The 13,280-nt window shown below is 43.7% G+C and overlaps 1 protein-coding gene across 1 annotated transcript in view; it reads right to left on the bottom strand.

Moving 5' to 3' along the window:
• The window catches only part of b4galnt4a (beta-1,4-N-acetyl-galactosaminyl transferase 4a), a 331,744-nt gene that overhangs the window by 311,818 nt on the left and 6,646 nt on the right, over positions 1–13,280 (bottom strand). The window lies entirely within an intron of this gene.

Below are 13,280 nucleotides of genomic sequence, written 5' to 3'. Positions count from 1 at the left end.
AATCCTGAAAAGTAACAGTTTTGGACATATGAGGTTTCTACCTGACAGAGACGGTGCGTGTGTGTGTGTGTGTGTGTGTGTGTGTGTGTGTGTGCGTGTGTGTGTGTGTGTGTGTGTGGGGAGCGGCTGAATGATGGCAGTGTCTCTCCACCGTCGCACACTGCCAGGAAGGGGAGGGGGGGGAGGGGGGGGGGGGGGGGGGGGGCGGAGCGGGGAGGAAGGATAGCCTTCTCCTTCCCACACTTAAACAGGTGGATGGCGTTTGTGCGCGCGCGCGTCCGTGTGTGTGTGTGTGTGTGTGTGTGCGTGCGCGTGCGTGCGTGCGTGCGTGTGTGTGTGTGTGTGATGCAGGATGCGTCGGCCAGAGGATGTGGCTGTGATTCTCAATGGATCCCATCTCTCCCTCCATGCATCCCTGAGTGTTCCTTTAACTCAGAGAGTGTACACATGGAACCAAATGGACCCGTGCCATATGTACACTCTGTACAGTAGGTCAGTGGTAGGTCAAGGACCCCAAAATTACATGTATTTGGCTGCGGACCCCCATCTGAAAAGGTTTTGTGCAAGGGACCCCCAGAAGAGAAGATTTATGTAAATATACCTACCTACCTACCTACCTACCTACCTACCTACTTACCTACCTACCGTCTACATACATACATATACCGGTACATACATTTTTGATATTTTTCAAAAATACCCAACATATAAATGGATAAAGTGGTTCAAATGATTGTGATTCTGTATTAATACATTTTGCTGAGTACCCCCCAGAGGACCCAGGGGGTCCCCGGACCACACTTTTGAGAACCACTGCTCTTGGTGTGCACTTTGCTTTGTTTGTTTATTTGGCAAGTGACAGTGCACATCAATGAACACTGAAAACATGATTATGAATCACATTAGATAATACTAAATCAGATAATGCCATTAGATAATAGGATTAGGTGCAAATATCGCCAGATTTAGCGTCAAGCTAATTTCCATCCGTAGTCCATCCGAAACAAGGAAATACAAACATAACAATTAAAATACATAAATAACATAACATTCAATTACACACTAACAGAAGAAGAAAATTTAAAAACATTTAAGAAGTGTACAGCTGGACACTGAGGATGTGTGGTACACTGTGTGCCATCGTCTGCCTGCAAGGCGCGGGTGTTAACCAGTTAATGTGATTTACCCCGCGAGGAGCCACTCAAGCTTCACCCCCCCCCCCCCTCCCCCCACATTGGGATGACAGAGCCAGCAGCCAATAGCTCCGCTCAGCCTTAACGAGGGCCCTAGACTCGAGGCGTTACTTCCCCAACTATTCCGAGCCCTGAGTTTCTGACAAGTTTGCAGCAGTGACGTCGTGGCTCAGTGTTGCCAGGTCTGCTTATTATAATTGTCCCTCAAGATTTTATTTGAAAATAGCCGATCTACAAGCTCACAACGCATCGCATCGCGACGCGTTGTGAGCTTGTACAGTAGATCTGCTATTTTCAAATAGCTGATGTATAGGTTTAAAGTGCTCATGTGGCCCATAAGTCGCTTCTTTTGGGCTGGTTTTCCTAGACCTGGTTGCTTGTTTCTCTCACAGAATCTGGCAACACTGGTCGTGGCCCGAAAGGAACGGAGGCGGCTGGTGAAAGTCGGAGGAAAAGAGAGGGCGAGAAATGACGAGAAACACGTGAGAGCAGAGAGACAGACAGACAGACAGACAGACAGACAGACAGACAGACAGACAGACAGACAGATACAGTATCATGCAGAAGCGTCTACGATGGACGGACACGATCCTGGTCATGAATCATGATAAGATTAGTCAGTTCCCCTGCGATCTTCAGGAGGCTCTGCTTACGCTCGCGTGTGTGCGTGTGTGTGTGTGTGTGTGTGTGTGTGTGTGTGTGTGTGTGTGTGTGTGTGTGTGTGTGTGTGTGTGTGTGTGTGTGTGTGTGTGTGTGTGTGTGTGTGTGTGTGTGTGTGTGTGCGTGCGCGTGCGTGTGTGTGTGCGCGTGTGTTTGCTTGTATTGCTATACTTGCTAGGGCCAAACGTTTCCACGAGTACAGTAGAATTTTTTGAAGATTGAGCGGACCATTTGGCTGGTTCTCACTCGTCACTCCTCACAAGAGAAAGGTTGTTTTATGGTAAAACAAAGAGTAAAATTCACTATCAGGAAAAGATTGAAGTTGGGGCTAGAGTTAGGATGAGACATCTAGAGGTAAATTCAGGGTTTGAGGTTAGAGTTATGCCTGATTTAGACTTAGTTGCGCGGCAGTGTCGCGACTCCCGTTCTGAGCTTAAAGATCTGCTATTTCTGAGTTTAGGTTTAGGTATAAAAAAATGTACCATTAATAAATCAGCGTCCTAAAATGTTTATGTCCTCACAAGCATAGTAATAAAAACACGTATGTGTGTGCATCTGTTTGTGTACTATGTGTGTGTGTGCGTGCATGCGCGTGTGTGTGTGCGTATCGGCTGTGGTGTTGCCTTACAGTAAAGCGATCCAGATCTCGCTGGGTTTCAATCAATCATCAAAGAGAGTGTGTCTGAGTGCTCTCCCCCCTGCCGCTCTGAATGGGCCTTTTGTAGTGGCTGTTTGAATGGAAAAGGTCACCTCACCACAACGCCCCCCGTCCCCCGTCCCTCCCCTCCCACTGACACCCACCACCCACCCACTTCGACTGGCTCGCAGCGACAAACTCGAGAGTCAAATCATGACTCTTGAGTGAGGGAGGGTAGTGTACAAATGGAAATAAATGTGGTTCCATTTGCACACTCCCTGAGTTACAAATGGATTAATGACACTTGTGGCCCGGACTGCTGGCGTAGCGGTCCGGCCACCTAGGCTCCAAAGTAGCCTGACAAACAGCGTGTCGTGGGTTCGAGTCCCGATCCTGACGGCCTTTGCTGCATGTCACTCCCCATCTCTCTCTCCATTTCCTGTCAGCCTACTATCCTATCAAAAAAGGCATAAAAGCCACACAAAAAAAAGACACTTGTGAGACTGGTGAAGTCAAAGACCCGAGAAGACAACACCCCAAGAAGACTGGTTCCTCACCCTTGCTTCACTGAGGAACCATAGGTTTTCTTCCAGACATTTACAGGCAAGATTTGCACAACGGTCCCACAGACAGATCTCTGTCACGGTTGCAGGACCCATGCTCAGGTGCCAGTCACACACCTGTGACTGACACACACCTGTGACTCACACACACCTGTGACTGACACACACCTGTGACTCACACACACCTGTGACTGACACACACCTGTGACTCACACACACCTGTGACTGACACACACCTGTGACTCACACACACCTGTGACTGACACACACCTGTGACTCACACACACCTGTGACTGACACACACCTGTGACTGACACACACCTGTGACTCACACACACCTGCCAGCAGGTCGCTCAAAACCAGAGCGAATACCAACAGAAGCATATTGGGGGATCTTGGCAAACTTTTGGGGGGAGGGCAACCCACATCTGTGTTGTTCATTCCATGATTGCACGGTCCGTACAAGTTATACCTTGTTGTAGAGGTGGCTAATCAACGATAACTAGATAAAAATACAATATAAATTGGTGTTATTGAGGGGGAGAAATAATCGACCAAAGTTAGGTTTCCGAACTTTTGAGGAGTTTATTTTTGCATGTCACCGTTATGCGATGAAGTATAAAATAGGGATTATTTGATTTGTAGATATATGAAAACATGTAAAAAAAGAAAAGTAAGTAAGTAAGAAAATAATCCATAGTTGCAGCCCTAATCAATTCAGTGCCAAAGATGTGTTCTACATGTTTTGGTGTTTTTCCACCAGGTGGCGCTGTTCGCAAACCCGCGATCACCTTCTGAGTCTCTCAGAGGCACAAAAGCAGCAAAACCACATGATCACAAAACAAAACACCACGTCCACCTCCTTAAAAAAAAGCCTTTTTCTAACCTTTCTGTTGTTTTGAGGCGAAACCACCCCCTCATTCAACATCTATGGAATGGCACACAAAAAAATTCTCAGAGTCTACGACACCCACCCACGTCTTTTAAAGCGGTCGGTGGGTCGATCGTTGTGAAGAATAACATTCTATGATTTTTCAAAGGTGAGCGAAAACACTCGAAAATCGCTGCCACTGGCGGCTATAGATGATGTTTTTTTTCTGGCACTGAGTAAAGTAACTCAGAGAGTGTACAAATGGAAGCAACCATCCATTTGTAGATCCACTCTGAGTTACGGATGGATTCATTAACAATCGAGATGGAGAAGGTGTCTTTCTGGTGATGCTTCTGCTCGACGCAGCGTTACTCACCACCGTGCACAAATCTGTTTGTTTTCCCCCCTTCTCCTTTCATTGCATATTCAGTATCGCTCACATTGATTGTTGTTGTTTTTTTATTCAACGCATGCTTATGAATATTTACACATCCGTGCAGCTAGTATAGATAGAGAGACCCAGAGTGTTTTCTGGGAACGCATCTGTGTCATTTTAAGATTTATTTGGCTATTCAAAAATAGCAGATCTACAAGCTCATAGCGCGGAATCGAGTGCCGCGCAATGAGCTTGTAGATCTGCTATTTTCTAAAAATCGTGGAAAATGTGTGCAAATCTTTGAATATATATATATATATGTTTTAAAGCGAACAAGAGGCAGGTAAGGAGAAAGAGGGGAAGGGAGAGAAAGAGAGAGGGGGAGGGAGAGAGGGAGGGGAGATTAAAGCGGTGGGGAGAGAGAGAGAGAAAAACAGAGAGATAGGGAGGGGAAGAGGGAAAACAGGGAGAGAGTTTGATGGCTTTTTTTCCCCCGATGACATTTAAAGGCCTCCACCAACCAACATGTCTGGGTGGAATTTAGATAAAGAATAAATCCCCAGCTTTACTGCTGGCTGTGTATTTTAGACGATAAAGACAGTGCAGATGTGACAGTGCTGCCGATAAGACCCCCCCTCTATTCTACTGTAAGTATGACAGGGAGTCCACTGTGGATATATCCACCATAGTGTCTCTTTATCTGAACCGCAGAGAGGAACTGCATGCTCTGTTTGTCTTCATTTACAGCCGGACAGGGTGTAAACAACCTGTCCGGGAGTATGGTTTGGGATCCTTTTGGATTTTAAGCGATTCCGGTTCCTTAACGATTCCCTCCTTAACGGTTCCCTTTAAAGGACGACTTCACCACTTTTCAACATCTTCATATAATAGGTCCTCACTAATGCTCATGCTAAAATGATAACATTTTTGGTCTCTGTCTCATAGGAAGGCTGTGGACAGTCCAGAAACCCGTGTACCAGTGACATCATCGTTAGGCAGGATTTTTTTTTCCAAAAAGATTTCAATTTTTTTATTCAGATTTTTATTAAGGCGAGAACAATGGGATCTATTATTGCATTGCAACTTTCCAGGAATACAAAGCCTGCAGTTTCTATTAGCTTGGATTCCCCAATGATGACGTCACTGGTAGACGGGTTTCTGAACTGTCACAGCCCTCCTCTCAGACACAAACTGATTAGAAAAAAATTGTACCATTTTATCATGAGCATTAGTGAGGACCTGTTATATGAAGATATGCTGAAAAGTGGTGAAGTCGTCCTTTAATGATTCCTATAGGCAGTGGTGGGAAAAGTACTCTAATGTTTTACTAAAGTAAAAGTGCCGATACTGCAATGTAGAAGTACTCTGTTACAAGTAAAAGTTTGGAACTCAAAATTGACTTAAGTAAAAGTACTAAAATGTTTGAAAATGGCAGATCTGCAAGCTCACAACGTGTCGCGATGCGACGTGTTGCCCAAGGACAAAATGTGTTAATAAAAAAAGGCAAAATGTGTTAATAAAGCGTCACATTCATTTTAACCCCTTTATCCATATTTTATACTTTGGCTATTCAAAAATAGCAGATATACAAGCTCATAGTGCGGCACCGAGTGCCGCACTATGAGCTTGTATATCTGCTATTTTTGAAAAATCTTGAAAATGTGTGCGAATCTTTAAATCTTTTTTAACACAAATCTTTGCTTCTGGGGGGCTCTGGCACATCATATTTTCAGATGGGGGTCCGTGGCCACATACATGTCATTTTGGGGGTCCTTGGCATGAAAAAGTTTGAGAACCACTGATATAGAAGATAGATTTCGCTGCACGATACCGGCAAGCAACTAAGTACAACTCAGGCTTTAGGATTAGGGTAAAAAAAAAAAAAAGGCAGATTGCAAAAATGGTAAAAATGGCCTAAAATGTCGCTGTCCTAGTAATTCTAGTAATACAGGCGTGTGTGTGTGTGTGTGTGTGATCGTGTGTGTGTGATCGTGTGTCTGTGTGCGCGCGCCGCATCCACCGCCAAAGCAAGTGTCTCAGGCTCACTACCAGCTGACTGACTGTAGGCACCACCACACAGCTGATGAAAGAAGTTTAGGCAGCGGAGGTGACATCAGAGGGCACCAGTTACCATGACAACAAGCCAACCGAAACCTGCAGGGCGCCGATGGCAAGATCAAGCAACCCTTATCTGGCTTCACACGTCTACATCCAAGCATGCATGTGGGTGTAGTGTGCACACAGCAGCAGCAGCAGCAGCATCCTCCAGGTATTATCATCACAATACTGTACGGCCACTTGTACAATACTGTTTTATTTCATTGGTTGTGTTGTATTGGTCTCACTGTGACGACGTTGGATTTCGATCAAGAGAATCAACAGGGGTTTACGTACTTGTCACTCTCTTATAGGCTATAGGTACAAGTAGGGCTGTCACGATTACACATTTAAGTTGGCGATTAATTGTCACTCAAATGATTGCGATTAACGATTTAATTGTGTGTTTGGCATTGAACATTGGAACATATGAGCTTCGTAATCAAAACATTCACAGTGCATATATGACAGCCCCCACAATAATCATATTTGAACTGGGGACCCCCCAAAATAATCATATTTGAACAAGGGGCCCCCCAAAATAATCATATTTGAACTGGGGACCACCTAAAATAATCATATTTGAACTGGGGACCCCCCAAAATAATCATATTTGAACTGGGGACCCCCTGTTCCCCCCACCCTGACACTCTCTTGGAATGGTAGGAGTTGAGGCATTACGTTTAGTTTGACTCGGTTCCACAGATGCATATTGTGAAATAAATTATTGACATATTTAATAATTTTAGTTATTATTAAATATGTAAATTTTATTATTACAACGCATCACTTCGTGGCGCGCTCTAAGCTTGTAGATCAGCTATTTCTGCTATTTTTAATATTTGAAAACGTGTGAAACTTTTTCAACATGGAAACGAGTATGACGATTATGCAAAAAAAATTGCGATTATCACAAATCATTGCGATTAGATGATTATGTAATAATTGTGTCAGGCCTAGGTTTACGTATTTGTCACTCACTTATACGCTATAGGTACAAGCACCATTTTGCTGCTTGTCACAATGTTCAAAACGGCATATGAAATAAAACAAAACGAGAAATCAGCAGCAAATCGAGCATCGCGAGCAAGTCTCTGCAGTCAGGCCGGCGGTTCCCCGCGTTCAGCCACGCTCAATCACCCTTCAATCTCATCCGCTAACAAGCTAACACGTATACGCCCCCAATCCTAATAGTTCATTCAAGTCTTTTTAAGCAGAACGCAGTTCACTCTTCATACTGTACATGCTCTGCGTTCTTGCAGCTTCTCAGTGGTAGGGATGGGACCATTATGAACATTTCCAAAATTATTGAGATCAACGATATTATCGTGATAATCAAAATATGCTTAAAACTAGCTTAAAAATTACACTGTTATTAACCAGCTGAACCCCAGCATCCATATTCTGGGCGTAGCATCAGTGTTGCAATGCTGAATTGGAACGTGGTTGCACTCTATTTTAATGACGTGACACGCACGTAGTTTAACACCTACACTACAGGACACACAATGGACAATTGATATGCATCTAGGCTCATTCCTATGTTAATTCGCCTGGTGTGAGTCGGGAGCCTTTGTGTGCCTGCGCGTGCTCCTGGTAAAATAGGTTCCTGCACAGCGTGCAAGACCGTCCCATGAGCAATGCAATCCTGCGTAACATTAGCCACATCTATCTATATATACAATTTGAATCCTGCGCCATGTCGGTCGAATATGGACACAACGCCAGTGTGACGTAATCTCACGACAGCATGACATCACGCATGACATCACATCCTACCTATAAATTCTAGGATGCCGTCAGATCGCACCAGTTCGACGGCTTCCATAGTGGGTTTTGGTCATTGGAGAGGTGATGCACGTCACCTCTTTCTGAAGTGGGTACTTTCAAAGCCTGCCGTGGATTTAGGAGAGCACAAAACTCTCTCTCACACTGTGAGGTGCCTGTAAGGTGGCACTGCAAAGTGAACGACGCGTCACGCTAGACGTTCGGGCCGCGTAGCGCCCCGAACTTCTAGTTAATAACATTTGGCAAAGAGATTTGCTGAAGACGGAAAAACACGTTCCAAATATAGAGCCAACAGGTCCAGACCGGATACACAGCTCGCCAAAAGCGAATTGATCTCAGTGTATGATGGAGGACAATTTAACGATAAATTAAAATCTCTACGATTACTGTGAGCGTTTTTCAATCGCGATAAACAATAATGATAATTGTCCCATCCCTAGTCAGTGATCAAACTCCCTCCACCTCCCAAGCCTCCTCCTAGTGGCATTTACAGTAGTTCTGTAGTACTACAGTATATACAATGCATGAATTATGTGGATTTTACGTTGTTTATGTTATGTCTGTGTAACGTTATGCCCTTGAATGGTTTAATGGTGTGTTCATAACTCTGTATCTTAAGGCTCTGCTTCAGGGGGTTTGTGTGATTTCACATTCTGTGTCGTGTTGGCGCAGATAAATCTGTAGTATCACAGGAGCAGAGTCACACCGAGTCCATTTAATGAAATATCATTGCAATAAATGGTTTATCTTGATGAAAGAGTCTGACTTGAAAAGGGAATGTGCAATGGGGAATGTGCAGAGTCAGGGGGGCATATTAGAATAAATGTCAAGAATCAGACGTCAAAGTAATGTCCGCCCGGCCTATATGTACATCTATAATACTTTGTACATGTGTGCAGCAAGGCAAGAAAAGGTAAGGCCATTTTATTTGTATAGCACATTCCAGCAACAAGGCAATTCAATGTGCTTTACAAAGGAACCACAATTATACAATGACATTAGGATGAATAAAACAAAATAAGTTAAAAATAACAGATGCAATTACAGTGCAGAAGAGAAATAAAGAGAAAAAACTAAAATAACTCAATCAAAGGCAGCGGCAAAAAAGAAACGTCTATAGTTGTGTTTTATAAAGAGTGCAGTAGACCTGCCTTTTCTGGGAATGTGTTCTAGATATGTGGTGCACAAAAACTACCTTTAGTTTTGGTTGTAGGAACAGAAAGCAGACCTTGCCCAGATGACCTGAGAGGTCAGGATGGATTATGATATCGTACAAGATCAGAAATGCATTTTGGCCCTAAACCAGTCAAAGCTTTATAGAAACAGCAGTAGTATTTTTAAATCAATTCTTTGACAGTAAGAAACACATCTCTGCATAATAAAATAACTGTACGAGAAAATGCATTTCAATCAATTCTTTGACAGTAAGACACACGTCTCTGCATAATAAAATAACTGTACCAGGAAAAGAATTTCAATCCCTTGTTTACACCCGTAAACCTGTGATGTAACAATAAAGGTGATTCTCATTCTCATTCTGAGGTAAAAAAAAAAAGAAAAAAAAGGAAATATGCATAGTTAATTACAGATGAATGCAGCTTACGGTTTTATTTTTTTAATCATATTTGTCTCCAGGCAACAATCAATGGGGCCAAATGTGCAGTACAGAATGTTCTACCAATGCTAAACTAACCCAGTAAAAACCCTCAGTGTTAATTCATCCATTTGTAACTCCGAGAGGGTGCCAAACGTAACCAAATGGACCCGCAAGGGTCCATTTGGTTACGTTTGGCACCCTCTCGGAGTTAAACGGACACTCAGAACTGTGTGTGTGTTACGCCCTCTCCCATATGGTGTCTCCCTGGGCAACCAAGTAGCCAATCTGTTCAATCTCCACACACTTCCTCCCTTTGACTTCCTCCTTACGACACAAGAATGATCATCTGTGTGTGTGTGTGTGTGCGTGTGCGTGTGTGTGTGTGTGTGTAGCGAGTTGCACTGGTGCATAGGGTTAGTTTAATGGATTGAATTGATAATGGAAAATAACCAATAGTTGATCATTAAATCAAATAATTTATCCCTATTTTGGGTAAGTTTAAAAAACTATAAAAATTTTAAATAGAGAAAAGAGCAGATCTATAAGCTCACACGAAGATACCAATTACATGCGTCCCGATTATTCGATTAATCAAAAAAGTAGTCAATAGAATGAACACTAAGAAAATAATCAATAGTTGTTGCAGTCCTACTCGCGTAATATTTGTGACCTTGTGTGTGCCCTTGTGTGTGTGTGTGTGTGTGTGTGTGTGTGTGTGTGTGTGTGTGTGTGTGTGTGTGTGTGTGTGTGTGTGTGTGTGTGTGTGTGTGTGTGTGTGTGTGTGTGTGTGTGTGTGTGTGTGTGAGTGTGTGTGTGTGTGTGCGTGTGTGTTTAAAACTCATAATATAGCATGCCATGAGCACAGCGAGTTACAATCGATTTTAAAAATATGTTTTTTAAATCTATTAAAAATATATATATTCAAAGATTTGCACAAACGTTCACGATTTTTCAAAAATAGCAGATCTACAAGCTCATGAGCTTGTAGATCTGCTATTTTAGAATAGCCAAAGAAATCTAAAATGACACAGATGCGTTCCCGGATTGAATGGGTTAAGATCACCTGATTCTCACACGTGTCAGCCTAATACAAAGGGAAGGAACGTATACGTTTTGACCTACAATTGAACCCTCTCCAAAGAGTTTCACTTCCTGATAATTACGGACCCACGTAGCCCTTCCTCGTCTCTCAATTCACCATTATCCATTCATACGTTGGCTATTCAAAAACTCCTAGATCTACAAGCTCACATACTGCAAGCTTGTACATCTGCTATTTTTTAAATAAAATTAAAAAAATACCGGATTTTTTTGGAAAAGTTTGAATAATCTTTAATTGTTTTAACACAAAATCTTCTCTTCTGGGGAGTCCCTGGCACAAAACCTTTTCAGATTAAATTAGTTAATATAGAGTCACAATCATTTTAACCACTTTAACCATTATTGTATACTTTGGCTATTAAAAAATAGCAGATCTACAAGCTCATAGCGCGGCACCGAGTGCCGCGCTATGAGCTTGTAGCTCTGCTATTTTTGAAAAATCCCTGGCACAAAATACTTGTGAGATGGGGTGTCCGTGGCCAAATACATATCAATTTGGGGGTCCTTGACTTGAAAAAGTTTGAGAACCACTGCTTCATGTGTGCATGTGTGCGTGCGCATGTGTGCACGTGCGTGTGCCTCCCCCATGTGTAATGATGGTGGAATGAATGGAGGGCTGTATCAGGAAGCCAGCCAGGCCGTCAGTGGACCTGTTGACTAGGGGGAACAGGGGAGCTGTTGTGTGCGACGGCGTGACCGCAGAAATGTGCCTCTCATCTACTATGCGCCACCGCGCCGCCTGCCAACGCACTTCCTCATTGAAATTCTGATTAAATAAGGTCAGTCCGGCCGGCTGCGCAAATCTGGAAAAACTGCTTCACGACAACACCTTTCACCAGTTTTTAACTCATCATCAAAGTCGAAAAAGCGTTTCATTCGAATCTTTGGGGTATATTTAACAAAAGGTTGACTTTGATAATGAAAGGAAAATGTGATGGCTAAAGGGTTGTCGTTAAGAGTGTCGGCCCTGGACACACCTAAGTAGTCTGACAGCGCACCGTGGGTTCGAGTCCCGTTCCCGACGGTCTTTGCTGCATGTCTCTCCCCATCTCTCTCCCCCTGTGTCCTGTCCGTCTCTACTATAAAACTATAAATAAAGGCAGAAAAAGCCCAAAAGATATCAAAAAAGAGGGGGAAGAAAGAAAAGAGTGCCCTGAGATTGGGAGGTCAGGGGATCAAACCCTGGCTGAGTTTTACCAAAAAGATAAAAATGGTACCCAGTGCCTGCTTTGTACTCAGCCTCAAGGGTTGGTTGGATTTGGAGGGTAAAGCTGGGCACATGCTACCATTTTCGGTGGTCACCTTATCACCGCGGTGGTTTGAAAACTACAACATGACGTCACTGAGCCGCGGTGATAAGGTGACCACCGCTCACCCTGACACATCTCTCTGTTTTTACTGACCGACATCACCCTATCACCGCTGGGTCTCTGTATTGGTTCTGAAAGTGTCAACAACCCCGCAACAACCCCGCAACAACCCCGAAACAACCCCGCAACAACCCCGAAACAACCCTGCAACAACCCCGAAACGGAACCTGTTTCCGGGGTCCGGGGGTTCGCTGTTGCTGGGTCCGCTGGTCTGCTGTTTTCGGAAGACCGATTTCAGAGTGGGCGGGGGTGGCGCATCTGAACCAGAGGGAGGCGGGGTCAATCCTAAAGGACATCACTCCGACACCCCGTATCAAAACCACCGTTTAGGTGTGTACTTAGCTGTGTACTTGTGCATCGAGTCACAGAAACAGAAGATACTGTAGTAGGCTCCTGACCTATGGACTGCATGGCACAGGAAACCGTTGTGTTCGATACCAAAGAGCGGACCTAGTAGAGAGCCATGTTCTAACTTTTTGTGTTTTTTCGTAAATGAACGCCCTACTTGATCATACAACTACAGAGTCACGCAAAAGCGGCAAAAGACCCGACAGAGACGATACAGGGTTTATGCAGTCTTGCACACGCACACGCACATGCACACGCACACGCCTAGATGTGTGTTAACAACACACAATATGGATAATCTATAGCCATGAATCACCGGTAATATGTGTGTATATAAATTAGAACAATGGTTATGTCCACCATATAACGACCCGAAAGGATCCATTGGATGGAGAGAGAGTTAAATGAACACTCAATATCTGACAGCGTACAGAAGAATAAAGCGAGAAATATCTAGAGGGTTATCTCTACACCAGATACTGTGTAGATCATTTTAACACATCATCTCATACCTTTCAAAGATTCAACTTCTGAAAAAGGGAGTTTGAAGATGGCTCCTGGCTGGGTTTTCTATTCTGAATGATGAATACTGTGGATAAAAGCCTGCCCGTAGAGGCTTCCATTCAGACGGTGGAGAGCGATGTAATTTCTCCACTCTATCGTCTCTGTCTCTGTCTAA

This window comes from Gymnoscopelus microlampas, assembly GCF_963454915.1.
Source record: "Gymnoscopelus microlampas genome assembly, chromosome: 6".
NCBI lineage: Eukaryota > Metazoa > Chordata > Actinopteri > Myctophiformes > Myctophidae > Gymnoscopelus > Gymnoscopelus microlampas.
The sequence above is the reverse complement of the archived record's forward strand: the minus strand, read 5'-3'. Positions and strand labels throughout refer to the sequence as shown.